Consider the following 26,367-nt stretch of genomic DNA (forward strand, 5'->3'; position numbering starts at 1 on the left):
TATGGAGGCCAAGGTCTTGTATTTCAGTATTTTATATAATATCCCAGGCAGTTTATACTCATGTCGGTAAGGAGTTAGATCTCATATATTTTAGACTCATGATGGTCCGGACTCCCATTAGATTATACTCGTGATGGGCCACGAGATTTCGAACTCCTACATCATGGGCCTTCCGGATCAAAAGGTCCCATTGGGCCCAATAATATTTCTTTCCGGCCCAATTCAGGCGTTTGATAAATTTGTTTCTGCCCCTACCTCATGGGCTAGTAGATCCGTGGGGCCCAGAGGGCCCAATTGTCCACTAACCCACTTCAAGGACTGAAATCCAGGGTTACAATTAATTCGTCCTCGCTGAGAATTTAAAGATTTGACCCCCACAAGGTATTTATGGAGGCCAAGGTCTTGTATTTCAGTATTTTATATAATATCCCAGGCAGTTTATACTCATGTCGGTAAGGAGTTAGATCCCATATATTTTAGACTCATGATGGTCCGGAGTCCCATTAGATTATACTCGTGATGGGCCACGAGATTTCGAACTCCTACATCATGGGCCTTCCGGATCAAGAGGGCCCATGGGGCCCAATAATATTTCTTTCCGGCCCACTTCAGGCGTTTGATAAATTTGTTTCTGCCCCTACCTCATGGGCTAGTAGATCGGTGGGGCCCAGAGGGCCCAATTGTCCACTAACCCACTTCAAGGACTGAAATCCAGGGTTACAATTAATTCGTCCTCGCTGAGAATTGAACCCTGGTCTTCCCACTATGAAGTGAGTACATAACCATTGAGCCAAAGGCTACTTGGTTAAAAAAGATTTTACCCCCACAAGGTATTTATGGAGGCCAAGGTCTTGTATTTTAGTATTTTATATAATATCCCAGGCAGTTTATACTCATGTCGGTTAGGAGTTAGATCCCATATATTATAGACTCATGATGGTCCGGAGTCCCATTAGATTATACTCGTGATGGGCCACGAGATTTCGAACTCGTACATCATGGGCCTTCCGGATCAAGAGGGCCCATTGGGCCCAATAATATTTCTTTCCGGCCCACTTCAGGCGTTTGATAAATTTGTTTCTGCCCCTACCTCATGGGCTAGTAGATCGGTGGGGCCCAGAGGGCCCAATTGTCCACTAACCCACTTCAAGGACTGAAATCCAGGGTTACAATTAATTCGTCCTCGCTGAGAATTGAACCCTGGTCTCCCCACTATGAAGTGAGTACATAACCATTGAGCCAAAGGCTACTTGGTTAAAAAGATTTGACCCCCACAAGTTATTTATGGAGGCCAAGGTCTTGTATTTCAATATTTTATATAATATCCCAGGCAGTTTATACTCATGTCGGTAAGGAGTTAGATCCCATATATTTTAGACTCATGATGGTCCAGAGTCCCATTAGGGTTTAGGGTTTAGGGTTAGGGTTTAGGGTTTAGGGTTTTTTTTTTTTCCAGAAAATATTATTTATAAAAAACAAAAGAGCAGTACAAAGAAAGCCTGATGGGAGGGGGACTAGGCCAAGACCTCCGCAGCAAAGGCGAAATAAGCATAACATCATAACAAAATAAAAGACATACTACAACAAAGCAACCCAGAAAATAAACATCAGGGGCCCCGGAATACATCATACTAACTAATAACACTGATGGGCAAGGAGAACTCTGCAATGAACGCCCATCAGAGAATCATATACCTGAATCAGGGTGGCCAGCCGAACACCGGCCTCCGACATGGGGGCGATTTTTTTGGGCGATTTGGGTTTTTGGGGGCACTATTCACTGTAGAGAAACATTTTTGGGGGCGGTTTAGGTTTAGGGTTTGGGTTTGGGTTTTAGGATTTTGGGTTTAGGGTTTAGGGTTTTTTTTTTTTTTTAAACACCGCTAGAAGCGGGGGTTAGGCGGACCCCTACCTGTATTATCCACAAAATAAAACAGTACAAGAGTAAACACCTTAAATGAAAGGGGGACTAGACCAAGACCTCTCCAAAAGGCAACTAAAAACAATACTACTAAAACCTAAGGTAGCAAATACATAAACAAAGAACCCTAGGAAAAGCGCATAACAAACTAAACAACATAGAAACAGAAAAGCTAAATGTAGCTCGGGGACAGAGAAACCACTGAGATAAATCATCCAGAGCTGCCATAAACACTCATCAATAAAACATAAAAAAAAAAAACTGGCGAACAAGGAGAAGCCTGCAGAGAGCGCCCGCCAGATAGTAGAATAGTCTAGAGAAAGCAGCAACGGAGAAGGTGCTGGAGCACTCTCAGACCAAAGAACAAATCATGGAGAGAGCAAAAATAAGACCCCACTCTCACAAAAATACAAACTGAACCATCTCAACATCCTAAGTGGCTCTCGCTAATCGGGTACTGTATAAGCTCTGAGAAACCCAGGAGATGATAGTAATAAGCTGGACAAGTAGACAACGCTCCAATATGAAAATCGATAGTAACCTCAAGTCCAATAAATGACTCACCAGCTGGGGCTAGAAGGAGCGACCCATTCATCGGAGAAAAACGGGTGTAGAAGCACATCCAAAGAACGACACAAACAACCTCGCACACAGGCTACCCACACACGCACGCACTCACACAAGAAATTTTTTTTTTTTTTTCTCTTTTTTTTTCTTTTTTTTTTTTTTAAAAAAAACAGGCCTGGTACGAAGACTAGTAACATCTGGCTCTGATGTAAGGAGCCCAGAGAGATCAGATCGGGCAAGAGTGGAACACATGGTGGGGAGGGAGGATCCTAGAATAAGGTTACCGCCTGAGCGTATGAGCCTCCATGCCAACGCATCCGCCACCGAGTTCCCCTCACGGAATATATGGGAAATATGAACCTGACGCCCCCTCAAAGACAAACAACCTGATAATAATGTGATCCACAGGCCAACTACACCTCCTAGATCTGAGAGTCTGAATAGAAACTGCGAGGCGGTCTCAATCCAAAGAGGGAAAAGCGGCTGAAATCAGATCAGATAAGGAGACCCCCCCACACGGCCCACAACTCTTGCTCTGACATTGGTCCCGACACAAATGAACTACTGAAGGAAAGGATGATCCTGCCTGACGATCTCGACAATGCCCACTGCTGAGAATCACCGGGGTTGCCCCGAGAGCTTCCATCCACATTCAATTTGAACAACCCGCAGGTGGACGAAGCCATCTGACATCATCATTTTGCGGGTTCTTAGATGACGAACCGAAATACCCATGAGACTGGCAGCATGGGAGAAGCCCAGCCAATGGCAAGACTTGATGATATGGGCAAGAAAAGCCATTCTGAGGTAAGACGTGATCTGGGATATGACAGTCGCAGCAGAGATAGTGCAACTGTCTATGCTTGGCATCATTTCTAAGCAGTCCAAAGGAACCACAAAACGATGAAAGGGAGGAACTCTTTCACATGACCACCAGGTGACCAGTTTAGGTTCTTCTTCCAAGCAATGAGAAACAAACTGAAGTCAAGGGTTCGAGGAATACAACCCTGAAGTGGCCCCAAAGTAATGCCACACAGAACGGGCAATCGGGCCGTCAAGGAATAAATGGGAGAACGTCTCTGCCATGTCACAACAATGACACCGAGACACCAAAGTAATCCCCCGCTGAAGCACCTCATCAACAGGGAGCCACATATGCCAAAATCTCCACAGGAAGAAGGACATAGTAGGCCTCAGCCAGCTACCCCAGCAGGGGGTGAGAATATCCTGAATGGGAGCTCTCCCCCCACGGACTCCCAGGCAGACCGGAAAAATAAACGCCATCAGGCTCAGAATCCAGTGAGCACATCTGGCGTACCACAAGCAATGGGAATCGATTAATATCCTCTGCCAGAACTGGACCAACAACAAATGAGAGCCTATCAAAGTCCCACCCTTATCCAAAAAAGAAGCAAGAGATACGAATGCCACGTGTCACCACGGACCTGACGCAGATGGATAGAGGGGCATCGCCGAACCAGGATCATCCCAAAAGGATAAGTCCCCGGTGCCGACCCGCCAACGATGCTGGACTCAGCCCTAGGACGAATTGGATCATCCCTGCGCAAGTAGGAGAAATGTGCCCGAATGGGGACATAAGACGGATGCTAGTCCTACATACTTATTCAGGAGGAATTCGCCCAGAGAGAAATGCCCTGCCTGAATCTGAACCATAACTTGATCGAAAACGATCAACAACAAGTCCTTCAACTTGCGGAACCGAGACCCCCTTCAAAGACAGGGAAACAAGCACGAGACCATCTGGCCCAATGCCACTTCTTCTCAAGGGGACGAGACCCCCATAAGAAACCATTGAAAATCAGCTCAAGTCTCTCGATGACCGCCAAAGGAGGCTGGATCACCTGGAAAAGATAGATGGGGAGGGAAGAGGCACACTGCGAATGAGAGTCATACGACTCCCAGGAGACAGGTGCGGGAGTCCCAACCTTCTAATTTCTTCCTAACGGCTTTAAGAATGGGCTCAAAGAGAGAACACTTGCATTCCCTCGAAGAGGGCACTCCAAGGTAAATGATGGGAAGCTGCCCCTCTCTGAAGCCAGTCAAACGAAGAAGTCGAAGCCGAGAACTCGCAGGGCAGCTAAGAGAATAGATAGCGCTCTTGGAACATTGACCATCTGGCCCGAACAATTGGCATAATGCCCAAGAAATCCATAATGCGACGAATGCCAGGGGTCCCACCATTAGCAAAAATAATGATATCATCACATAGCTAAGTGGGAAACCAGGGTGCCACACCCCGATCGAAAACGATTACCCGGAAATAGCAGAGAAATGCGATTCAGGCCCCGGGAGAGATACTCCGCCCCCAAATGAAGAGGAGCGGAGAGATGGGGTCTCCTTGACGGAGACCTCTGGAGAGAACTGAAGAAGCCGGCAGGATTGCCATTGATATTCAAAGAGAACTTGCAATGAGAAATGCAAGCCGATACCATGGCAACAACTGTATCCGAAAAGCCAAGCTTATTGAGAATCTGGAGGAGAAAAGGCCATTGAACCCTGTCGTAGGCCTTAGCCATATCCAACATGATGATGACATTACCCCCGCGAGAGGGTAGTTGAAACTTGAATGAGTTCCTGGCAAGAAGGATGTTTACAGATATATTTCTGCCAGGAACGAACCACTCTGATTCATAGAGATGATCTTCTCGACAACCTTGCTCATACGCGAATAAGCAACTTCTGAGATGATCTTGTTCGTGACATTCAGAGGCTTATAGGATGAAATTCAGTCCAAGACTGAGCTCCCTCAACTTTCGAATCAGAATGATGGTGGTAGCAGTGAAACCCTGGGGCATCGGGGACCCATGAAAAAGTCCAACACCGATCGAGAACATCATGCTGGATAATGTCCCAAGTGCTGGAAGAAAGCCGAGGAAAATCATCGGGCCCCGCACACACTATCCCTATGGATGGAAGAACGACAGCAACGACCTCTTTCCAAAGAAGGGCCTGAAGTAAGATGGCGGTTCTCTGAGTCCGAGATCAGAGGGATGAAATCAGAAAAATCAGGGCAACTCAGAACAGAAGGTTCCCCAGTAAGCAAGTTCTGAAAGAAGGCGGTACCCAGAGCTTTGGATGAGCTCAGGGAGGGTCAGACACTCCCCCTCTCCTCCCAAAACGAAGATCTTATTAACCCACGTCTCTTCTTGACCATGTTGTGGAAGAGTTTGTGTTTTTCTCACCATCCTCTAACCATTTGCAGGCAGATTTTTGTTTCCAAAAATCCCCTCCATGGCAGTGACCTTCGCAGATCTTCATTACACATGGACAAGCGAGTCCAGTGTAAATCAGAAGGGTCAGTCTCACAAGCACTTTCCGCTATTTTCACAGCAGACTCGGCAGGGGTCACGAGGGGGGGCAAATACATACACTAAAATTTATACAAAAATGAAAATTGCACGGAAAGGAGGGTCGAGATCGGAGAGGCTGCTTGGACGTAGTACCGCCAAACACAATTAAAATATGACCAGGTGTGAGACGTCTGGGTGGGGGGCGCTTAAGTACTCAAGCGGGTATAAAAACGTGGGCAGGAAAAAAGGTGGAAAACAGACTTTGTTCGGGAAGGGATGGACGAGTCGGGGGGCAGGCTGGTGAACAAAGGATTATCTAACGGGGCATAATGTGTGTCGGGAACACAAGGGGGCGGGGGGAGGAAGGGAGAGAAAGGGGGGTCGATATCAGGGAAAGAAAGCGAACTTGCTGAAAAAAATGTGGTTGGGGGGTCTCGTGGGGTGTACCGCAAAAGTGAGCGACGTGTGCGAAGTATTGAGAACACACGTCAAAATGGACGGCGCAGGGGAGAGGAAAACAGAAGGAAAAGTCGGCAAGGGAAGTCAGCGTTAACCTGGGGGTGTGTGGTAGTCATAATAGAAGATTGGGGGAGAATGGGGGGGTGCGGGAGACAATGGACGAGAAACTAGTACTGCTTCTGATGCAATAATGGAAAAATCACACAGCCAATAAGCATGTCTAGGGTCTATGACCGTCAGTACAAACAAGTTCCCTAACTCTTACCAGAAATGAGGTTTTAGTGGTGCGGTGGAAGGGTCAATGAGATGACAGAGAACACCGTAACAGACACGGAACTGGGCTCATCAACTAAACCAGACTCAAGAGAAGGTAAACGCGAAGGTGTGAAGGTGATTGGGGCGTTACCAATGGGGGAGGTATCCGGAAAAGTGCCAGGGAGGGTAGGGGGGGAGAGGAAGAAGAAGAGGAAAAAAATGAGCCAGGGGAAAGGGCCAACCGCCATAAGAACCGGGAGAAAACGAAAAGGCTGGTGTGGTGCAACTATCATGACCGACTAATTTTAAAAAAATATCCGAACCCCCCCGGAAAAAGGGGGGAAAAGCCAAGGACCAAAGGCCGGGGTCGTGTGTAGAGATCGAAGAAGCAACGAGACCCAACAGCTACGCGCCGTGGGGTCAAGTGGTACACAATACATCCTGTGGCATGAGGGGCACCAAAGAGGCGAAGACCACATACAAGCAGGGAAAAGGAAGAAGGCATAGAAGAACGACGGGACAGCGAGGGGGGAATGTAAAGCTGAGCAAAATGTAGTCAAAGGGTACGAACACACTCAACAAAACCATGAACATCCTCAGAACAAAGAACACACGGCCAGATTGGGCGCTAGCGCAGAAAACAGTTCGAAATGTACCCACAACGAAATGCCGGGGAACCGGTACGGAGTTAAAATAGACACAGACACGTGAATGCGAGAGCAGGATACAATGTTGTCGGATCCAAAGATAGGCTAGACTTTGACAGATGCTTCTTAACATAGGCATAAAGGTAGACGCTGTATGTGGTAAAAAATGGGTGTATAGTGCGTGCAGGGGATATCGGCCAAAGAGTACACGATCCAAGGGCGTGACCCTCGTGCAAACAAGCGTGTGAGATAGCATGGCATGTGGTAAGAGTGTGCCAGCGAAAGCAATAAGAGGGACAGTGGGTCGCACGTTTCTTAGGGCGAGAAAAATAGGGTATCAGAGCCCGGGGCCAAGAACGTTTTTTTAAAAGCTAAAATGGGTAAAGGAAAGATCATTCGTGGGTTGTGGGCCTGAAGAGGGATAAACCTCGTAACAATCTACAAGTACCCATACGATCACAAGAGCAAATGCCGAAGGCGCGGGATGGCAAGTATGGAAAGATCCCTGCGGGCAGTGACACAGAGCCAAGACGAACCTATCGATAGGGATAGAGTGTAAGTTTAGGGTATGTGCGGGGAGATGGATTGTGGTTGGGGTGAATAGTGTAGGTAGTATCTTAGGGAAGTGCATAGAGGTAAGTATTAATCGGGTCTTTCGGGATTTAGGATGTGATGTGGCAGGAATGGAAGGTTTGGTGGGGATTACTGCGCATGGATCATGGGTGTAAGAGGTTGAGGTGAGGGGGAGAGGTGCGCCGAGATATCGGAGTCAAGGCGAGTGTGTAGTCAAGTATCTAAGATATGAGAGCTAAATTTTGTTATATGCATGTTAATGATGGTTTACCTACAGACACGAACAAAATTGCCCAGGAAAGAAAAAAGGCGGGGGGGAAGTTGGGCAGCCTCCCCACCCTTTATATAACATCAAAAACAACATACAAGATACACCCTTAGAGAGGAGGAATGAAACAACCTCTAAGGACTGTCATACAGACATAAAAAAAACAAAGACCTGGGAAGCAATACACTAGCCAAAGCACATCCATAAGTGAGATGCCTAACTAAAACAAAGCACCTAAGGGCACAACGCTAAGAAACTAAACAATCGAAACATATGCTAACAGTCATGAATCCAATCTCAAAAGTAAGGTGCAAAAGACCACTGATGGGACCCATGTCTGAGCTGTATGTGCACTGGTAAATACCGAAACTAAAAAATGAAAACATCCCGAACTACAGAATCGATCAACTGTGCGTCCCCTGTGAAGAAGTAATCACTGGCAAGGGATCATCAAGTACAACAATCACACTTTCGCGCAGCCGAAATCAAAGACCAGACGAGCAATCCAGCTCAAAAACCATAGAAGCTCCAGACCGAAGAAGAGAATGCGAACGAGCCGTAAGCGTCATAAATCAGAAATTGAAAGCATGAATCGCATGCTGTGTGACTCCGGGGTATAAAATAGAAACACCAATATGAGTAACGTCACCGCCATACCACCAATGGCCCAACCTCACCAGAGCAGAACAGCAAAATATATAATCATAGAAGCCCCGAACATGAATGTAACGCGCCCAGGGGCGTCAGTATAGCACACACGCAGTGAAAGAGATCACTCCCAGGAAGACCACTCAGACAATGCAACCGAGAAATGTCAGTGAGCAAGGAGAAAGAAGGTGGGGTAAGAGAGAAGTCGTCGATGCAAGGAGAAAGCCCTGCAGTGAACCCCCTCCGTGGTCCAGTAAAGGCCTCCCAAAGAAGCCAAACAGAACAAGAACGCTCCAGCGGTCAGCGGAAAAGAAAGGTGAGAGAGTGGAGGAACCCAAATTGAAACAGTCACCAGAGTGAGAGAGTGGAGAGAGTGGGTGTCAGTATAGACACGCAACCACACCAGAGATCCCAGATAGGTCACCAGCAAGCACAGGGGTTGAGGTCAGTAGAAGTGTTTCACGACATGAATATGATACGTGTGTATCACCCTACCCAGACTCACAGGAGGGGGGGGAACCAAAGACAGTGGGCAAAAAAAAAAGGGGAAAAGAAAAGCCAACAAAAGAACGTACCGCAAGAAAAATGGGTACAATCTACATAATGCAAGACTAACGGATAAAATCCATGACACTTAGTAACTCGGCAGACGGTATCAACACAGTGAATGGTCTGCAAAACAGCTAAGACATCTATATCTGAGGTAGGGAAGGTCCGGACGGTATCCGAACGTTGCAAGTATGGGAAATGTGCCCTAGGGAGGGAGGGACTTAACTCTAGGTAAAGTGATCCTAAGGGTATGCGCCATTGCCGCCATGCAATATCCGCCACCGAGATTAGCCCTCCCGGTATATTTGCGGAAATACCTAGGCAAAGACCCCGCCCCCTGTCAGAAGGACCAGAATCCTTGATAACTGTGGTCAACACCCCAGCAACATCGCACGGAACGAATGAGCTGAATAGAAGTCAGGCGAAATCAACGCTCGATCCAAGAGGCGAAAAATGAATGGCAGAACAACGGAGACAGACGCGCCGAATCCACAAACCCGCCCAAAGCTCAGGTACCGCGGATGGAAGACTCCAGACTCCAATGAACTCGTATGAATGAGGAGCACAACCAACACCCGCGTCCTAATCAATCCCGAACAACTCCGCCACCATAGACGAAAGGAGTCCCATGATATACACGGGCAAGCGTCCCATCCACATTAGGCTTGAACAAAAAACCAGCGATCAACGCGCGTCGCGGAGAGGCAGAAAAAGCGCAAAACTACGCCGAAAATCTCCTCTATGGAATACCTGTGGAGGACGAAATCGACACAACACGATCACAGAATCTCGCAACCAGAAAAGTCACACCCAGCCAATGTCTGGGCATTGACAGATAGGCCGCAGGGTGGCAAGACGCAGGTAACTACAAGGGAATCTGGATGACTTCACCGGTCTCGCCCAGAAATCAGGGAGTATGAACGGTTCGTAGCTCGTTCCGTGCAGTCCAGAGGAACCACAGTCGACTGCCCACGGCGCCGCCACCCACCCCGAAACTCCCGCCACATGCTCCCCCCGGACCAGACAAATCTCTCTCCACCACCTGAACAGGAACAAACTGAAATCCTCAGTGTCGGGAATACGACCCCGAAAAACACGCGCCAAAGAAGTGCCAGAACGATCCGGAAGACAACCGGGCTGTCGCCCCATGACTATGTGTGTGAATGTCTCAGAGCCATATCACAACCTGACATCTCGAGCTAACGCACACCCCGGCGCTGGAGCACCTCATCAACTGTGGACCACTTATGCAGAACTCCCAGGGAAGGAACGCCTGGTAGGGCCCTCAACCACTCCCCAACACGGGCGGCTAATATCTCTGAGACGGAGCACGCTGCGGATCAGCTCCCACAGCAGATCTCCAGAGAGGCACCATCGGAGTCTATGGATCACACGTGCCAGTATCAGGGGCTCCTGAAAGAACAGGATATCAAAACAATCTCCTGGCAACCGAAACGGGAGCAAGAACCAGCAAAAAAGGCGATCAACATCCCAGACCCCTCTAGACAAGAAAATGAGAGATCTGACATCACGTGCCTGCCCCCTCAGACCACACACCGGGGAGACAAGAGACTCCCCCAAACAAGTGCACACCCAAAGGAACCATCTCCGAGGCCAACACTGCCAGCGAATGCCAAGGCTCCGCTCGAGGGCGAATCCTGAGGAGACCGACGCCAAATGGGGGGAAATAGAAGCTCGGCGGGGACATAGGCAGAGCATGACCAGCCAGCAATACATCCGGAAAAAGGAATCTCGCCCATAGAAGAAGAGCCCTGCCGAAATCGGACGCATAACTTTCATAGAGAACACATTCCACGAGATCTTTTCAATATGCGGATCCAGGCCCCCCTCAAGCACGGGGAGGCAACCCGGACCAACCGCGGCACTTCCTTGCAGCCTCGCCCTCAATAACAAGGGGGGAGATTGGAGCCGCAGGATCGGGTGGACTCCTGCCAAAGGGGCAACGTGTAAGCGGAGAACTAATCCGCCTGGAGACAAAAAAAAAAAAGCGGGAGGAGGAAAAAAGAGGAATGAAGAGAACGTACGCTTCCAACACCAGAGGTGGCTTGGAACCGACCTGAAACAGTAAAGATCGTGACATGGTAAAGAGGGGAGCACTCTATCAGTTCATGCGGCTACGAGTAGTTGAGGGCATTCACGGACCAACTGAGAAGCGGTCCGATCTCCCAACCCTCTAACTTCCTACGAACAGACTGTAGGAGGGGCTGAAAACGGAGCATGTGCGATTACCCCGATAAGGGAACTCCGAGGTACTTGAGGGCACGATGACCCTCTGCGAACCCGGTGATGCGCAAAAGCTGGGACGCGGAGCGCCCAGAGCACCTCGAGGCAAAATCACAGAACTCTTGGCCGCATTCACGCGCTGCCTGCCCGAACAGTTCTCGTAGTGATGCTAGAAAGTCTACAAGGCGCTGCATACCGAGACCCACCACTGGCAAAAATAATGACATCATCAGCATACCGCAGTGGTAGATCAAAATAGCACAGTCAGAACGGTAACCCGAGCGCAGGATGCTGCAGGTAGAGGCGGTCTAGGCCACGAGAAGAACTCCGCCCCCAAAATGAAGAGAGGGGAGATAATGGATCGCCCTGCCGGAGGCCCCTGGTGGAACCAAAAAACCCCGATAGAGAACCATTGATGTTCACGAGGAAATGACAATGGGAAATAGGCCGAGACCAAAGCCACAACCACGTCCTGAAAAACCAAAATGTCTCAGAACGTCAAATAAAACTGCCACTGAACCCTATCATAAGTCTGGCCATATCCAACTTCAAGATCACATTACCACCACGGAGTGGGGAGATTAATGCTGTGAGTGGCTCCTGGGCAAGGAGATATTATCCGAGATCATCCGACCCGGAACGAACGCCACTTCTGATATCGGGAAACAGTCTCTCCACACTCCCTCAACGAGATACAACACTTCGAGATGATTTTGTTCGTGACAATTGCACAGACTGATCGGACGGAAGTCCGCCCGGTGGAGCCACCCTCGACTTTGGGAATAGTGTGATCGTGGTGGCTAGGTAAAACCCTGAGGCATAGGAGATCCCTGGAAAAATCAGAACAGAACCAAAACACTCATGATGGACAATCTCCCAGCAATGTTGAAAGAACGCCGAAGAGAAGCCATCAGGGCCACGCAACGCTATCCATGGTGAATGGAGAAACGGTCGCGCGGACCTCTTCCAAAGAGGGAATCGCAGCAAAACCATCATTCTCCACGGCAGAGATAACCGAGGTGAAAACCCGAAAAATCAGGGCAAGCAGCGCAGAGGGCTCCCCGGTAAGAGATCCTGGAAAACAAGGGCTCCTGACTGCTGAATCAATCTGAGACGTCAGGCAACCCCATTCTCCCAAATGCGGAAACTTTATTTGCCACGCACTTTTTCCTCCACCATGTTATGGCAGAGTCTGGTGTTCCGCTCGCCATCCTCAAGCCATGGCAAGCTGCTTTCTGTTTCCAAAAATCCGCCTCCATGGCGGTGATACGGGCCATTCCTCATTGCATCGGACAGTGAAGTCCAATTCGCATCACAAGGGTCGGCTCACAGACATCCTCCTCGGCTACGAACAGCCCTCTCAGCCTCAGTGAGTCTATCAAAGATGTTACCAAAAACTCCCGATCCACCACCGGAGGTGATGCTTGAGACGCTTCATCTTGGTCAAAAAGCCGAGGCCATGCCGCTCGACTTGCAAGCAGCATTCCAATTAAGCCTCACAGTCTGCAAAAACCATGGTGCCTACCCACATCCGCTGGAGCGAAACGCGCTCGGCACCCACGGCCCAAACGGAGCGGTGATCCGCGGACGTGATCCGAGACGTTCGAGCGATGATGTTCAACTCGAATCGAGCTGAAAGTCTCCCCAATCACAGAAACCAAGACCTGTCCAACCGCTTCCAAATGGTCTTATTCGTCCAGTGAACGAAAACCCCTCAAAACCAGCATCGATCAGCCCAGAATCAAGAATAAAAGTGTTGAACTCCTCCTATGGGTAGCAACCTACCACCACGGGAGCCCAAGCACTCAGATGCATCCCTGACGACATTAAAGTCGCCCCCAACCAGCCAGAACCCAAACAGGCTTAACCAACGCAAAGAAGCCCAAAGATCCCTACATGAACATAATCACATCTAGCATAGACAAAGAACAAAATATCTCTGTCGGCAAGAAAGAGGCAGAGACTCTGTCTGAGTGAAGGAACTGGCATGATCAAAAAAACACACTCCGCCCTCACAGCAGCAGCAAAAAATACCCAGTATACCGGAGAGATTAGAGATGACTCCCAGAAAACCCACAAACGGCGAGTCATGATCTCGGATCCCGATCAATCAAGGCTCCAAAACAGCCAAAACTTAATCTGTTTCTCCCTCACAAAGGCAGAAGCTCTGCTGGGACTCCGAACCTCGAAGTCCTCGGATATTCCAGATTAAACAATTCATGGGGAACGGGTGGAAGAAGGATCCACCGCTTTTTACGCGATCGCCGACCATCGTCGCTGAGGTCTTTTTCTGGGATTGGACATCTCAGTGTCCAGACTACTACACTCAGACCCACAACTAACTCCAGACCCACAGAATGTCTATCAAATCCTGATCAGGATCATCAGCCGACATGTGACTGAGATCATCTCAAGAATAGGGTCCCTGTCGAGCAATCACTCGTCCAGCATAAAATGGCATCAGCAGGGGATGCCGGAAAAAGATGGAACCGAGTGGCTGCTATGATTTTCAATACAAACCTCCGGGGGACAAACACAGTCACCATCAGATCCCGAAAAGCTGGTAGATCCAGTCCTCCACGCAGTCCTCAAAAGGAACACTTCTTCGTCCTCAGCCCCCGGATTACCGCAGGGCGGTCACGAAGAAGGGGCCTCTGAGTGAGAACATCAAATCAAACCGACAGAGGGATCAGGAACACCTAATCCAAGCTCCTCAGAGCCAACCTCTGTCTCCTGCAAATGTGAAAGAACTCCAAAAGAGTTCGAAGCAAGGGGATCATCCCTCGGGACGAGCCTGACGAACAGCCTCCGTCTCTGTCTCACGCCGGGGACCATGGCCATTGACATGAATGGTGGCTTGGTCCTGGTACAATGACAGGGGCTGCACCCTCAGTTGGTGCCTGAGCAGGAGGCGCCTCCGGCTGGAGGCCCTCGATCAGCAGGCTTTGGATCGAGCAGGTTTAGGATTTTTACCAGGAGAATAGCAAAACGTCGGTTGAATGACCCAACGTCTTGCAATCTAAGCAATACCCAGGTATTTTCTCATACACAACATCAATCTCCTGGTCTGATCACCCCAGCCCACCCAAATTTTGCTTAACGGGTGGTTCCAACACATTCAACTCCTCACAGACTCGAGCAAAATCGCTCCGCGATGTTCAGCAGTAAAGTCATCCATTTCACCGGGTTTGCCCAAAATCTTCGCAAGGGCAAAAAGACTTTTCTTGTTACAACAGGTGAATGGACAAACCCGGGAGGACGCACCCAAACAGGGGCGATGGGAGATTCTTCTGTAGATTGAATTCGGGGTCCCTTTGGAGAAACGGATCCCGAGATGGTCCCACCATCATGGCTCGCCCACGCGTCCAAAAAAACGCATAATCCTCCTCACCATGAGTGAGAGGATCAAAAAACCCCGAGGCAAAAACCTCAAATCAAAGATCGCTTCATCCCAACGAGCAACAGGCCGCAGAAATTTCGAGTTTGGGACTAAGGATCTTTACCAGAAAATCTTCCCAACTAAAGAAAACTTAAAAGGCTTCGGTCAAAGAAGACATTACCTCATCCGGAAGAAAATACCCGGTTTCCCATCCTTAAGAGTCGGTGGGGGCATTTCTTCCATAGCATTGACGACATCTCCAAAGCCATTCTTCTCCCACGAGGGGAAGTAGGAGCCAGAGCATCCCTAAAGGAGACTGGAAACGTCTTTTTCCGCACGAGAGTCAGATTAGAAGCCATACCCGAGTTGTTGACCGTGACCGTTGACCGTTGACTTTACGGCCCAAATACCACCGTGGGACGGCGCCCGCGCGTGATGAGCACAAACGGTACCAAACGGAGCAGAACCGAACGGCGGAGGGGTCGATTGGACACGAGAATCGGATGAAACGATGTGAAATTTGCCAATTTGGGCGTTCTGATCGGCAAAAATTACGAGAAATTGAAGACATAGATGAATTACCCATGGCAATCTGAGTATATGGTTCAGAGCAATTAGCCAACGGAAGCAACGACGGCGCCGGAATGAAAGAAAACACGTCGGTCGTTAGGGTTTCAGCTGGGCGAACCGTAGATCTAAACTTCCTATCGGAAATGAACACTGATGACGCGGGGCCGGTGGCATTAGAATCGTCTCTTCATGGGCTTTACAGATCGGGTCCCGCTTTGACATAGGTTGCCGGAATCGGCCGGAATCGACAAACACACGTGGAGGAGTCGGCGGTGAACAGTAGCGGCGCGACTTTGACGGTGAAATCGGCGGTGCAAATGTTTCCGATCTTACTGATTTTTGGTGACATATGTCGCCTTGAAGAGACGATTCTATTGGTATATTTTGTTCATCGATCGGAACGGTGAGACCGTCGCGACGGAAATGGCCGGAAAACCGGATTTTTCAGTCGAGAAATTAAAGGGGTTGCCGGACGTCGGAATGGTCTGAAATTTTGCAGGAGGTTCGCCAGAGGGAGGCGGTTCAGATGGGGTGGTTTGCCGGCCGGGATCCGGCGGCGGCAGCATGGCGGTGGAAAGGGCGTGAATAGTGTCGAATTTAGTGTGTTTTTTCGCCTCTTTTACTGTGTGTTTTTCAGAGAAATTTTTTGGGGGCCATGCTCTCTCTTCGACATATCAGTATCCTGAGCACCAGAATCAGAATGCCGATCAAATCCCGTGTCGAGGTCATCAGCAGACATACGCTCGACAATCCGCTCACAAACAGGAGACCCCTGTTGAGCAACAAGTTCCTCAAGATGAGAGGAAACATCTGGAGAAGAAGGAACGTAGGAATCGAATGACAGCTGTGATTCTCCATGCACTGAACAGAAGTGCCAATACCCCCCTCCTCAAACTGATGGACCAAAGACTGAACGGACACACAAGCCGTACCCGAAGGTAAGGCGTCAACAATGGGCAGACCCAAACTAATCGGGTCAACACCAACAACAGGATCCTGATCCAAAGGAGCATCTCCAAGTAAACCATCACCCACAACCTCCAAGTGGGATCCAAGATCAGGATTGGGACCAACCAACTCAGTAGCGTCGCATCGCTGAGCCTCATCATGCTAGGGTGACAAAACCTCAAAGGCATTTGAGGAATTAAGTGGCTGCGGAACAGCAGGGACTGTAGGGGGAGCTCCAGCAGGAGTACCCCGTCGCACGGGTCGCCTCCTCCGTCTACGCCTGGGACCATCGCCATTTTCATGAAGCTGGGGCTATGGTCCAGGATTAAAGACAGGAACAGCACCCTCCTGGGGTGTTTGGACTTTGGGAGGAACTGGATCTTGAGATTTTTGAAAAACGGGCTTAGGCCTCGACGGCCTAGGATTCATCCCGTGAGAATAACACACGGTAACTGAATGTCCCAGCATCTTGCAGTCAATGCAATATACGGGGATCTTCTCATAAATGACATCAATAACCTGGGTGTGATCACCCCAACCAACCCAGACCTGCTGAATGGGAGGCTGTAAAACATCAATTTCCACACATACTCGGGCAAAAGCGCCTCGAGAGACATCAGCGGTGTGTTTGTCCATCTTAACAGGCTTACCTACAAGACTCGCAAGAGCAAAAAGAGTACGCTTGTTGAACAAATGCAAAGGTAAGCCCGGAAAACGGATCCAGACTGGCGCAATGGGGGATTCCTCATGCAGATTAAATTCGGGGTCCACTTAGAAAAACGGATCCCAAGTGGTCCCACAAAATGCTCCCCCTCGACCAAACGCGCGCGTAATCTTCTTCACATGAGAGAGAAATGACCAAAAAACCTCTGGGTAAGAATTTCAAGTCGAACGATCGCACTAGTCCCATTTTTTCGAAAGCCACAGAAATTGAAGAATTAGGGACTAAGGACCTGTTCCCCGAAATTTACCGACTAACGCATATTTAAAAGGTTCAATCAGTGAAGAAATTACCTCAACCGGGAATCGGATACCCGGCTTTCCATCCAGAATAGAAGGCTCAGGCAGCTCTTCCATCGAATTACGCACATCCTCGAAACTTTTTTGCACGGTGCGAGGAGACGGAGGTGCAAGAGCGTCACGAAAAGAAACAGAAGCCCGAACCTCAGCACGAAGGACAGGTTTGACCGTAGATGCAGAACCATTGACTGCCGAGTCAACTCGGTCAAACCGGCGGTTTGACTCGCCCGAGTTGACCCGCGAGTTACCGACCGGAGTTGCAGCGATTGACGGCGCCGGCGAACTGAGCACAGAACCGGGACCAGTAGGCGAAGAACCGGACGTTGGAGGGGCCGATTGAACACGAGAAGCGGATGAAATCGATGGAAAATCGCCGATTTGGGCGTTTCCGATCGGCTGCGAATTACATGAAATGAAGAGATAATTGGATTACCCATTGAACGTTGAGTACAAGGTTCAAAGGAATTCACCAACGGAGCGGCGACGACGCCGGAATTGAAGAAAAACCCCGTCGGCGTTAGGGTTTCAGCGGAGCAAAGTGTAGATCTGAAATTCCCGTCGGAATTGAACACCGATGACGACGGGGCTTGTGGCGTTGGAATCGTCTGGTCATGGGCTTTCCAGATCTGGGTCCCGACTGAACAAAGGTGGCCGGAATCGACCGGCGTGGACGGAAAAGTAGGATGTGGCGCGGTGAACAGTACCGGCGCAACTTTGGATGGTAAATCGGCTGGGCAAACGGGCTCCGATCTTTCTGATTTTTTGACACATGAATCGCCGTGAAAAGGCGCTTCCAATGATGTATGATCGGCGGCAATCGGACCGGTGGAGACCGTCGACGCAAAATTGACCGGAATTTGCGGAAATGGAAGAGCCGATTTGGACGGGCAAACGTTTTCCAATGAAGCTGATTTTTGAGTATGTTGTTCGTCAAGGTGAGGCGAGTCCGGTGAAGTGGTGAACCGGCCGGGAACCGGCGGCGGCGACATGGCGGATCCAACTCGGGAATCCAATGATGTAAAAATCGTCGCCGGACGATGATCGGAGACAGGGGCGATTCCGGGCGACGGAATCTGCGCAATTTCCGGAGAGTAGACCGTCGATTTGGCTGGCGAAACGACCTCCGTTGGACTTGAAATTTGGACAGCAGCCTCGTCTCGACGAGGCGCACCTGATCGTACAGGTGGCCAGCCGGAAACCGGCTCCGACATGGGGGCGATTTTTTTGGGCGATTTGGGGTTTTTTGGGGGCACTATTCACTGTAGAGAAACATTTTTGGGGGCGGTTTAGGTTTAGGGTTTGGGTTTGGGTTTTAGGATTTTGGGTTTAGGGTTTAGGGTTTTTTTTTTTTTTAAACACCGCTAGAAGCGGGGGGTTAGGCGGACCCCTACCTGTATATATCCACAAAATAAAACAGTACAAGAGTAAAACCTTAAATGAAGAGGGGGACTAGACCAAGACCTCTCCAAAAGGCAACTGAAAACAATACTACAATAAAACCTAAGGTAGCAAATACATAAACAAAAGCTAAACCCTAGGAAAAGCGCATAACAAACTAAACAACATAGAAACAGAAAAGCATAAATGTAGCTCGGGGACAGAGAAACCACTGAGATAAATCATCCAGAGCTGCCATAACACTCATCAATAAAACATAAAAGAAAAAAAACTGGCGAACAAGGAGAAGCCTGCAGAGAGCGCCCGCCAGATAGTAGAAGTAGTCTAGAGAAAAGCAGCAACGGAGAAGGTGCTGGAGCACTCTCAGACCAAAGAAACAAATCATGGAGAGAGCAAAAATAAGAACCCACTCTCACAGAACATACAAACTGAACCATCTCAACATCCTAAGTGGCTCTCGCTAATCGGGTACTGTATAAGCTCTGAGAAACCCAGGAGATGATAGTAATAACAGCTGGAGCAAGTAGACAACGCTCCAAATATGAAAATCGATAGTAACCTCAAGTCCAATAAATGACTCACCAGCTGGGGCTAGAAGAGAGCGACCCATTCATCGGAGAAATAACGGGTGTAGAAGCACATCCAAAGAAGCGACACAAACAACCTCGCACACAGGCTCACCCACACACGCACGCACTCACACAAGAAATTTTTTTTTTTTTCTCTTTTTTTTTTCTTTTTTTTTTTTTAAAAAAACAAGGCCTGGTACGAAGACTAGTAACATCTGGCTCTGATGTAAGGGAGCCCAGAGAGATCAGATCGGGCAAGAGTGGAAACATGGGTGGGGAGGGAGGATCCTAGAACTAAGGTATACCGCCTGAGCGTATGAGCCTCCAATGCCAACGCATCCGCCACCGAGTTCCCCTCACGGAATATATGGGAAATATGAACCTGACGCCCCCTCAAAAGACAAACAATCCTGATAATAATGTGATCCACAGGCCAACTACACCTCCTAGATCTGAGAGTCTGAATAGAAATCTGCGAGGCGGTCTCAATCCAAAGAGGGAAAAGGCGGCTGAAATCAGAACAGATAAGGAGACCCCTCCACACGGCCCACAACTCTGCTCTGACATTGGTCCCGACACAAATGAACTCACTGAAGGAAAGGATGATCCTGCCTGACGAGTCTCGAACAATGCCACCTGCTGAAGAATCACCGGGGTTGCCCCGAGAGCTTCCATCCACATTCAATTTGAAACAACCCGCAGGTGGACGAAGCCATCTGACAATCATCATTTTGCGGGTTCTTAGATGACGAACCGAAATACCCATGAGACTGGCAGCATGGGAGAAGCCCAGCCAATGGCAAGACTTGATGATATGGGCAGAATAAGCCAGTCTGAGGTAAGACGTGATCTGGGATATGACAGTCGCAGCAGAGATATGCAACTGTCTATGCTTGGCATCATTTCTAGCAGTCCAAAGGAACCACAAAACGATGAAAGGGAGGAACTCTTTCACATGACCACCAGGTGACCAGTTTAGGTTCTTCTTCCAAGCAATGAGAAACAAACTGAAGTCAAGGGTTCGAGGAATACGAACCCTGAAGATGGCCCCAAAGTAATGCCACACAGAACGGGCAATCGGGCCGTCAAGGAATAAATGGGAGAACGTCTCTGCCATGTCACAACAATGACACCGAGACACCAAAGTAATCCCGCGCTGCTGAAGCACCTCATCAACAGGGAGCCACATATGCCAAAATCTCCACAGGAAGAAGGACATAGTAGGCCTCAGCCAGCTACCCCAGCAGGGGGTGAGAATATCCTGAATGGGAGCTCTCCCCCCCACGGACTCCCAGGCAGACCGGAAAGAAAATACGCCATCAGGGCTCAGAATCCAGTGAGCAACATCTGGCGTACCACAAGCAATGGGAATCAGAGTAATATCCTCTGCCAGAACTGGACCAACAACAAATGAGAGCCTATCAAAGTCCCACCCGTTATCCAAAAAGAAGCAAGAGATACGAATGCCACGGTCACCACGGACCTGACGCAGAGTGGATAGAGGGGCATCGCCGAACCAGGTATCATCCCAAAAGGATAAGTCCCCGGTGCCGACCCGCCAACGGATGCTGGACTCAGCCCTAGGACGAATATGGATCATCCTGCGCCAAGTAGGAGAAATGTGCCCCTGAATGGGGACATAAGACGGATGCTCAGTCCTACAATACTTATTCAGGAGGAATTTCGCCCAGAGAGAAATGCCCTGCCTGAATCTGAACCATAACTTGATCGAAAAACGATCAACCAAGTCCTTCAACTTGCGGAACCCGAGACCCCCTTCAAAGACAGGGAAACAAGCACGAGACCATCTGGCCCAATGCCACTTCTTCTCAAGGGGACGAGACCCCCATAAGAAACCATTGAAAATCAGCTCAAGTCTCTCGATGACCGCCAAAGGAGGCTGGATCACCTGGAAAAGATAGATGGGGAGGGAAAGGAGCACACTGCGAATGAGAGTCATACGACTCCCAGGAGACAAGGTGCGGGAGTCCCAACCTTCTAATTTCTTCCTAACGGCTTTAAGAATGGGCTCAAAGAGAGAACACTTGCGATTCCCTCGGAAAAGAGGGACTCCAAGGTAAATGATGGGAAGCTGCCCCTCTCTGAAGCCAGTCAAACGAAGAAGTCGAAGCCGAGAACTCGCAGGGCAGCTAAGAGGAATGAAGATAGCGCTCTTGGAGACATTGACCATCTGGCCCGAACAATTGGCATAATGCCCAAGAAAATCCATAATGCGACGAATGCCAGGGGTCCCACCATTAGCAAAAATAATGATATCATCAGCATAAGCTAAGTGGGAAACCAGGGTGCCACACCCCGATCGAAAACGAGTATCCGGAAATAGCAGAGAAATGCGATTCAGGCCCCGGGAGAGATACTCCGCCCCCAGAATGAAGAGGAGCGGAGAGATGGGGTCTCCTTGACGGAGACCTCTGGAGGAACTGAAGAAGCCGGCAGGATTGCCATTGATATTCAAAGAGAACTTGCAATGAGAAATGCAAGCCGATACCATGGCAACAACTGTATCCGAAAAGCCAAGCTTATTGAGAATCTGGAGGAGAAAAGGCCATTGAACCCTGTCGTAGGCCTTAGCCATATCCAACATGATGATGACATTACCCCCGCGAGAGGGTAGGTTGAAACTATGAATGAGTTCCTGGGCAAGAAGGATGTTATCAGATATATTTCTGCCAGGAACGAAACCACTCTGATTCATAGAGATGATCTTCTCGACAACCTTGCTCATACGCGAATAGAGCAACTTCGAGATGATCTTGTTCGTGACATTACAGAGGCTTATAGGATGAAATTCAGTCCAAGACTGAGCTCCCTCAACTTTCGGAATCAGAATGATGGTGGTAGCAGTGAAACCCTGGGGCATCGGGGACCCATGAAAGAAGTCCAACACCGCATCGAGAACATCATGCTGGATAATGTCCCAACAGTGCTGGAAGAAAGCCGAGGAGAAATCATCGGGCCCCGCAACACTATCCCTATGGATGGAGAAGACGACAGCACGAACCTCTTCCAAAGAAGGGCCTGAAGTAAGATGGCGGTTCTCTGAGTCCGAGATCAGAGGGATGAAATCAGAAAAATCAGGGCAACTCAGAACAGAAGGTTCCCCAGTAAGCAAGTTCTGAAAGAAGGCGGTACCAGAGCTTTGGATGAGCTCAGGGGAGGTCAGACACTCCCCATCCTCCCAAATACGAAAGATCTTATTAACCACACGTCTCTTCTTGACCATGTTGTGGAAGAGTTTGGTGTTTTTCTCACCATCCTCTAACCATTTGCAGGCAGATTTTTGTTTCCAAAAATCCGCCTCCATGGCAGTGACCTTCGCAAGATCTTCATTACACATGGACAAGCGAGTCCAGTGTAAATCAGAAGGGTCAGTCTCACAAGCACTTTCCGCTATTTTCACAGCAGACTCGGCAGCAGAGATTTTATCAAAAATGTTGCCAAAGACATCCTGATTCCACCACTTGAGGTGACTCTTGAGGCGCTTGAGCTTGACAAAGAGCCGAGGCATACCCGCAAGATGACAAGGATTATGCCAGTTCAAGCGCACCGTCTGAAGAAAATTGTGGTGTCTCGTCCACATGCTTTGAAACCGAAAAGAACACGGCCCACGAGCACTGATGGGAGTGGAGATAAGAAGGGGGGAATGGTCCGAGACAGTACGAGGAAGATGCTGAACACGGATAGAATGGAAAAAATCACACCAGTCAGTCGAAACGAGGACTCTATCCAGACGCTTCCAGATGGTTTTGTTCGTCCAAGTGAAGGACGACCCTTCAAACCCAGCATCAACTAAACCAGACTCAAGAATGAACGCATTAAATTCTTCCATGGGAAGGTGCCGCCCCCCAGAAGAACCAAGACACTCACTAGCATCACGAACGATATTGAAGTCCCCCCCAACAAGCCAAGGACCCACGTCAGGTTTGATCTGAAGCAACGAAGCCCAAAGATCGCGCCTTTCAGTGTAATCGCACTTGGCATACACAAAAGAGCAAAGGACAGAAGAAGGGAGAAAAGAAGCAGAGACGCGGACGTGTAAAAGCTGAGCATGGTCAAGGACACACTCAACCTGAACATCCTCAGAAGAGAAGACCCAGATGTGACCCGAAAAATTAGAAATGACACTACGAAATCCCAACCTACGAGTAATGAAACGCTGATCAAGCAGGATCATTGGCTCCAAGATAGCTAGGACTTTGACACGATGCTTCTTAACATAGGCATGGAGCCTTTGTTGGGAGATCGGGTTCCCAAGACCCCTGACATTCCAAATGATGCAATTCATGGGGAACGGCCACGAGAAGGGTGCCGTTTCTTGGCTGCATTATCAGAGACCCGGGGCCAAGAACGTTTTTTGCTAGGGTCAGTCATGTCGGAATCCCTATCAAGATCTACAGAGTCCCTACCATCACAAGAAGCAGATCCGCGGGGTGAAAGAATGGCAAGATCCTGCTCTGACTCAGAAGCCAAGAGACTAACCTCTAGGGTTTAGGGTTTAGGGTTTCGGGTTTTGGGGTTTGGGTTTTGGGGTTTCGGGTTTCGGGTTTAGGTTTTGGGGTTTGGGTTTTGGGGTTTGGGGTTTAGGGTTTAGGGTTTAGGGTTTTTTTTTTTTTTTTTTAATAAAACACCGCCGGAAGCGGGGGGGTTAGGCAGACCCCTACCTGTATATAACATCAAAACAACAATACAAGATAACACCTTAAGAGAGGAGGATGAAACCAAAGCTCTCTAAAGGCTATTCATACAGAACATAAAAAACAAAGACCTAGGGAGGCAAATACACGAGCCAAAAGCAAATCCCTAAGTGAGATGCATAATAAAACAGAACACCTAAGGGCAGCGCTAGAAACATGAAAACAAATCGAAACATATGTAAACAGTAATGATCCAGCTCAAAAGTAGGTGCAAAAGACCACTGATGGGACCCATGTCTGAGCTGTATGTCAATGTAATACCAAACTAAAAAGAACATCCGAATACGAGATCGATCAACTGTGCAGGATCCCGCTGTGAAGAGAGTAATCAGCTGGAAAGTCCCAATACAATAACAGTCGAAGCACCAAAATAAGACCGCAATCCAGCTCAAACCATAGAAGCTCCCAGACCGAAGAAGAGAATGACGACGGCCTAAGCTCATAATATCAGAAATGAAAGCATGAATCGCATGACTGTGACTCGGATAAAAGAAACAACCAATAGAGAACATCCAGAGCCACCAATGCCCACAGCAAAATATATAACATAGAAGCCCAACATGAAGGTAACCCCGGGCCATAGAAACCAATGAAAAAGATCATCCAGAGCCATCACAACAGTCGGCAAGTAAAAGAGAGAAGTCGTCAGGCAAGGAGAAGCCTGCAGTGAACACCCGCCGGGGTCCAGGAAAGGACCCAAGAGAAGCACAAACAGAAAAAGCGCTCCAGGGAAAATGAGAGGGCCAAAGAAAAGCACCAATAGGGTAAGTGCAAGAGCCCACCCAATCCCGAGGAGACTACACATGTAGTGTGCGAGTGTCTGGGCCCACTCACACCAGACTGGCAAAACGGGGGAAAAGAGAAACCCCCAAAAGAACAGTACCTGCAAAGAAAAAATATACATATACATATAGAAAGACCGAAGAAATGGGTCCAAGTGAAGGAATGGGCTGCAAACAGCTAAGAACATCTATATCTGAGGTAGGGAAGTCCGGAGGTATCCGAACGTGCAAGTATGGAAATGTGCCTAGGGAGGGAGGGACCTAACTCTAAGGTAAAGTGCCTAAGGGTATGGGCCCTTGCCGCCAATGCATCCGCCACCGAATTACCCTCCCGGTATATATGCGAAATATGAACAGACCGCCCCCTCAGAAGGACCAGAATCCTTGATACAATGTGGTCAACACCCCAGCAACATCGACGGGAACGAATGAGCTGAATAGAAGTCAGAGAATCAAGCTCGATCCAAAGAGGGAAAAAAGAATGATCAGAACAAAGGAGAAGACCCCTCCAAACCGCCCAAAGCTCAGGCCGGAGAGAAGACCCAGCTCCAATGAACTCGTTGAATGAGAGCACAACCCTCCCGGAATCATCCCGAACAACGCCACCAGCAGAGGAGTCCCCAGATATACCACGCGAGCTCCCATCCACATTAAGCTTGAAACACCCAGACGACGGTCGCAGCCAGCGAACAATCGCCGTCCTATGGAATCTGTGGAGAGCAACCGAAATACCCAGCAATCTCGCCACATGAAACACACCCAGCCAATGTCTGGGCTTGACAGTACGCGCAGAGTGGGCAAGACGCAGGTAATACAAAATCTGATACTTCACCGTCTCCCCAGAAACAGGGAGATGACGGTGCTTAGCATCGTTCCGTGCAGTCCAGAGGAACCACAGTACGATGCAGGGGAGAAACTCCCGCACATGGCCCCCCAGGACCAGACCAAATCTCTCTTCCACGCACTGAGGAACAAACTGAAATCCTCAGTGTCGGGAATACGAACCCGAAACACGGCGCCAAAGAAGTGCCAGACAGACCGAGCAACCGGGCTGCGAATGAATATGTGTGTGAATGTCTCAGCCATATCACAACACTGACATCTCGAGGCTAACGCAAAACCCCGGCGCTGGAGCACCTCATCAACTGGGAGCCACTTATGCCAGAACCTCCAAAGGAAGAACGACATGGTAGGCCTCAACCAACTCCCCCAACACGGGCGGAATATATCTGAAGACGGAGCACGCTGACGGATCAGCTCCCAAGCAGATCTCACAGAGAAGGCACCATCGGAGCTATGGATCCAACGTGCCAGATCAGGGGCTCCTGAAAGAACAGGAATCAAAACAATCTCCTCGGCAACCGAAGGAGCAAGAACCGCACAAAGGCGATCAAAATCCCAGGACCCCTCAGACAGAAAATGAGAGATCCGAACATCACGGCCCCCGCAGACCACACACCGGGAGGACAAAGGAACGTCCCCAAACCAAGTGTCATCCCAAAAGGAACCATCTCCGAGGCCAACACGCCAGCGAATGCCAGGCT

The 26,367-nt window shown here is 49.2% G+C and overlaps 1 protein-coding gene across 1 annotated transcript in view; it reads right to left on the bottom strand.

Annotated features, from left to right (window-relative positions):
• Positions 1 to 1,680: 1,680 nt before the first annotated feature.
• The window catches only part of LOC140817148 (uncharacterized), a 48,326-nt gene continuing 23,639 nt past the window's right edge, over positions 1,681 to 26,367 (bottom strand). The window contains exon 3 of the mRNA XM_073176758.1: positions 1,681 to 1,695. The gene's annotated coding sequence lies outside the window, so the exon portion shown is untranslated. The remainder of the gene's footprint in view (positions 1,696 to 26,367) is intronic.

This window comes from Primulina eburnea, chromosome 16, assembly GCF_022965805.1.
Source record: "Primulina eburnea isolate SZY01 chromosome 16, ASM2296580v1, whole genome shotgun sequence".
Lineage (NCBI taxonomy): Eukaryota > Viridiplantae > Streptophyta > Magnoliopsida > Lamiales > Gesneriaceae > Primulina > Primulina eburnea.